Raw genomic sequence first — 5,668 nt, 5'->3', positions numbered from 1 at the left:
TCCCACATATTTGTGTAATGGATCCCACATATTTGTGTAATGGATCCCAAATATTTGCGTAAAGGATCCCACATATTTGCATGGAGGCAGCCTCTTACAGATGGTCACTTTCCTGGAAACGGGACAGATCTCCAGGCTCACTTCATTTGGCAGGAGGTTCGATCCCCTCGCAGCGGGCAACTTGTTCGCTGTGAAAGTTACAAAGATGTGCAGGACGCTGCTGCAGCTCCAACATCAGACGTTTGTTGTGCAGGACACTTCAAATGTGTTTTTCACTTTAACTCTTCAATAGTTGCACTTTCTGTGGTAAAAAAGAAAAACGCTTATTAGCATAAGGCAAGCTGAAATTAGCAGAGCTAAAAGCTAAATTGGGGGTTTTGTTCATGAGTGAGGGAAGAATGGAGCGTGAGATTGTTTGATTGGTGCAGCATCTGCAGTATTGTGGACTCTGTGCCGGCCCGTTGTGGTGAAGAGGGAGCTGAGCTGTAAGACAAAGCTCTCTGTTTACTGGTCTGTCTACGTTCCTCCCCTCACCTCTGGTCATGAACTCTGGTAGGACTCTCCCTTAGAGACAGGGTGAGACGTTCAGTTATCAGGAGAGACTCAGAGGAGAACCACTGCTCCTCCACATCCAGAGGATGCTCCCTGGACGCCTCCCTAGGGAGGTGCTTCGGATGGTGGGATGCATCACAAACAACGATGAGTCCGGCTACAGGCAGGAGGGGGAACATCTGGAGAGAAGGTGCAGGAAGAACAACCTTCACATCAATGTGAAGAAGACGAAGGAGATGGTCATGGACTTCAGACGGAACAAACTGCTGCATTTAGCTTTGAGTTAGCACTTTTGCTACTTTTGGCTATTGCTTAGCATTTTGATTCTTTTGGCTCTTAACTAGCATCCATTTATGATTTTAGCTCGTGCTCGTCCTTTTTTATCTGGAACACGTCAGTTTTTGCTTCGTTAGCAAATTTTACGGACAATGAGCTCAGCATTCCCACTTGTGCTACAGAAAAGTGCACGTGTCGTGCTTAGAAGGGCCTGCAGCTAAGGACAAAGTTATGACATGAAAAGCAGATTTTTATTTAGGCCAGCTGTTATTTCACAGACTCCTTCAGAAGAGTTCCCACATCATGAACGCCCACCACAGACACTCTCCAGAGCCCATCACTGGGGAAACATTTTCTCTGCTCCCACCTTCATTTGCCCGGGCGGACAGGCAGTCGACTGAAGGCTGTTTGTGTTGTGGAGGCCGTAACCATAGCGACGTGGCTTTCTCAGACAAAAAGCATTCCAAGTTATTTTAAAACTTCCTGCTCTCCGGTGGGGTTCTGGACAGCCTCGGCCCCGTCTGGTTTGAGCAGAACTTCGGATTTAGTACATTTCATTCATGATGATGGAGCAGAGCAAAAGGAGAACTACATGAAACACTTCACACAGATCCGTATTCATGACACGAGTAGCACGCTGTTATTTGCTGGGCTGTTTTTGCACAAGCTTGGTCGAGCTGCCGTTGATGTAAAAACCCCGACCTCAAAACCTTTATTTTAGTTGGACCTGGTGGAAACTGATCAGGGGAAACCGCAGCGTTCTCTGGCTTCAACAGCTGGAACAAAAGTCTGTTCCATTGCACAGTGTTTAGGAAAGTCTCCATGAGAGTGAAACATGACTCAGCAGTTTTCTCATCACGGTCACTTGTTGCTCGAGCAAAACCATTTTCCACCAGTTTTTGTTTTGTTGGATGGATTTTTTCTTTTGATTCTTTAAAAACTAAAAGCACAGTAAGAATGCAATGTGGGGCTGCAGTTCCATAAATTGATCTTTAAAAATACAACTCAGCCCTTAACCTCAGGAGAAACACCTCCTCCATCACCTCCCACACCTTCAATACTCTGGCTGCTCGAACAAAGTCAAGTCAGGTCCTCTGGATGGATTCTTCTTGTTGAAACGCTTCATCTTTAATCCAAAGGACTTCTTCAGTCTGAGGAGCTGCAACAAACTCAGTCTTATAACTATCACCTTCTCATGGTGGATCAACCAGTTTGTTGTTGACATCAGAACCAGCTGTTCACATGATCAAGAGGACCATCAGCCTACGGCTTTGTAAGAGGGGGACAGATGACACGGAGGCTCCGCCCCTGTTTACTGATGGGCGGGTTCTCTTCAGGAGGGCGGAGCCTCCCTGAAGAGAACCCACGACTGCCGTTTGTTTTATTTCTCAATAAATTAATTTATTTTACTGACGCTCCTCGTGTCTTCCTGCACCTGAACTTAATCCCTTCATCCACTGAGATTGGAGTTTTGATCAAACTTGTAAATTATGTCAATCTCCTGCGAGATTACAAGATCTAAAGTAAAGCAAGTGGAATAGTTTGGAGTGTGTTGTGGATGACTCTCAGCTACCTCCACATGAAATATTAGCTCCGTTTATATAAAAAGAGACCGATATGTTTGTTAAGTGTTAGTTAGTTGTTAGTTACCATGTCCGACTGGGTGTTAGTTAATCTGTGTAGACGTACAGGCAGATTATTTTCTGTGAGTTTCAGTTAAATTGTGTCCAGAAAGTTGTGAACTAGTTTGCAAACAGCAGCACACAAACACACAGGAGCAAACAAGTGACAAATAAAAAGTTTGTTTGTTTCCATCAGTGTCAAATCATGAAGGATCAGGTCCGAAACTGTGGCACAAGCTGGATCGTTTCTTCAACCAAGTGCTGCCGCGCTGAAACTTTCACCACTTTCAACACATTTTGCATGAAGGCTTGCAGAACCGCTTGGTTCAACTTGGACCGTTTTTTGCATGTGACCCTGTGCACGTGAATAACTTGTGGGGGACGTTGGAGATCTTCCAGTGTTGGTTGAGAAAACACGGCCTGTTCACACGGTAACGATGGACGTTTCTTCTTTAGAAAAGGTTCAATGTGCTGGAGTTTCCATGGCAGGTCACGGCAGCACGTGCACGTGCACAGACGCTTCAGTGTCAACATGAAAACTGTTACAGCTTGTTCAGTATCTGCAGGACGTGAGATTTATCTCTACACACCCAAGAGATGCCCAGTCAGAAGCTGGGACTGGGACCAGTCCGAAGCTGGGACTGGGACCAGTCAGAAGCTGGGGCTGGGACCAGTCCGAAGCTGGGACTGGGACCAGTCAGAAGCTGGGACTGGGACCAGTCAGAAGCTGGGGCTGGGACCAGTCAGAAGCTGGGATTGGGACCAGTCAGAAGCTGGGGCTGGGACCAGTCAGAAGCTGGGGCTGGGACCAGTCAGTTGGGCGTTCTGTCACAGTTTGCAGGAGACCGTCGACACAATTCAAGATGGCTGCCACAGTCGACCGACATCAAAGACGGTCACACAAATCAAGTGAATCAGATTTTGGTAGATATTTTCCTCCCTGTCTCTCATCGAGGTGGCAGCTTCCGTTTCTCCTCCCCCGTTTTTCCTTCCTCCTGCTCTGCTCTCTGTCTGTCTGAAGCACCTGGGTCTCATCTCCCGAACATAAATTAAGAAGATTATGGATTTGGTATCGTGGGCGTTCAACTCTATTGATAAGATTTTTTCATCAAAGCAACAAGGTCCTGGAGAACCGGCGTGTCCAGCTGAGACTCGCGCTGTGGGGTACGTCATGGATTCTTGGGGAGTGTGGCAGATGATGTGTCTCTCAGTCCTGTCTCAAGAAGATGTTGAAGACGTTTACACATTTGGACTTATGATAGCAGGGACTCTGCTTTATGGCATCGGTGGGGCTCTGTTTTATCGACTTTTGAAGAAGACAACAGGAGCAGTTTTGGCCATGGAAAAGCTTCTGAGTCAGTGTGAAGGTCTGGTCCTCGCTGTGGGAACTTTAAATCATCTGGTCTACGAGCTTAACCGTAAGGTGGAGGCGATTGAGAATCGCAGACCACCTGCGGCTTCTGGGACTCGTCAGCGTGGTGGGTTCTTCCTTGAAGGAGACTCATAGCATGGATCAGTGGAATGGATTCCCACAATTAGGCATTTTCGGAACCAGAACGCCCAGATGGACTCAAGGCTGAAGAAAAAAACAAAAATCAAGCTTATCTGAATCAGACTCCCGACGGCCTCGGAGACAGGCTGACTATCAAATTTCTCCTGGGACACGAGTACCCAAGGACAAAAGCTTCATCTACCCCCCCCCCCCCCCCAGAACTTTCTGTGCAGGCTTCTCAGAACTGCTGGCTGGAACAACATCTTCAGAAACTGAGGCTGATCTGAAAAAACGCTCATGGACAAATCTCAACACCTCAATGTTCAACGCATGTAATCATGTTTTAATTGAGCTGCTGGAAGAGTTTTTTCATGTCTCAGATCGTGTCCTGATGGACAAGATGTGAAAGATCTTTTTTGTAACACCACCATCTACCCTCATGCTTCTCCCCCTTTTCCTATCTAACATTATTATCTGATAAGGATAAAATGGCCGCGCTCTCCTGTAGTTGCAGCTTCGTGCACTCCGCCCATCTTTCAGACGACTGTACGTACATGTTCACGTTGTACCTCGGTGCAATTCCAATAAAGTTTATTCTGATTCTGACGTGTGTTCCAAACACAAAAGATAAAAATAAAAACAAGAAAATAAACAGGTTTTAAACTGGAAGAGAGGAAACTGGACTCCACATGTCAAGGATAAATAAAATCAAAGAGTCCCCCTCCTCCCAGCTGGAAGTGGTGCCATCGTGTCCGTCAGTAACGAGCTCACCTGCAGTCACATGTTCCTGGACAGCAGTGAGTCTGGAAACTTCCAGGATGGATCAGAATCCATTTCTGCCTGCAGCCACTTCAAACATCTAGATGTTTGTCGAAGCAACATGCAGACGCCTGGCTGAGATGCAGCAGCTGGATGTGGACCACAGGACAAGTTCTGCTTTGAGTCACGTCCCAGACGGTCCTGATTTACCGTCTTCAGCAGCTCAACGAGCCCAACATGGCTGCCAGTGGACCACAGCGCTGGGCGCCTGCCACGACTACAACAAGACACAGCAGGTGGCAACCACAGGAAAGTGTGTGGGCGTTGTTGTGAAGGAGAACTTTCATTTATTGATCTACTTCCTGATCCATTAATGGATTATTAGAAATATTAGTTCATGTCCACTTCATATTCCACTGTCTTTGATCTCAACGTTCGTTCTTTGATGCACAGCTATCACCATCTCCAACTGTCCAGAGAGACTGGATGGTTGTCTCGTTTGTCTCTATGTGTCCCTGTGATGGACTGGAGACCTGTCCAGGATGTCCCCTGCCTCTCGTACAGTGATTGCTGGACATGGACACCACTGACCCGAAAAGGAAAAAGAGAGTAAAGATGATGGATGGATGGATGGATGGATGGATGGATGGATGGATGGATGGATGGATGGATGGATGGATGGATGGATGGATGGATGGATGGAATCATTATTTGTAGAATGATGTCTTCTTCTACATCTGACGGTTTGTGAATCGGTTTTTTCTACAACAGCAGTTACATAAAAATGTATGATTCAAGATTCAAGATGGCGCCTGAGGCTCAAAGAAACATCTTCAAATCATAAAAAGGTCACTCACTCACTCGCTCGCTCGCTCACTCACTCGCTCGCTCACTCATTCACTCATTCACTCACTCGCTCGCTCACTCACTCACTCGCTCACTCACTCACTCATTCCTTCCCTCACTC

The sequence above is a fragment of the Nematolebias whitei genome, chromosome 21 (assembly GCF_014905685.2).
Source record: "Nematolebias whitei isolate Nwh7 chromosome 21, NemWhi1, whole genome shotgun sequence".
Taxonomy (NCBI): Eukaryota; Metazoa; Chordata; class Actinopteri; order Cyprinodontiformes; family Rivulidae; genus Nematolebias; species Nematolebias whitei.
Note: the sequence above shows the minus strand (reverse complement) of the source record.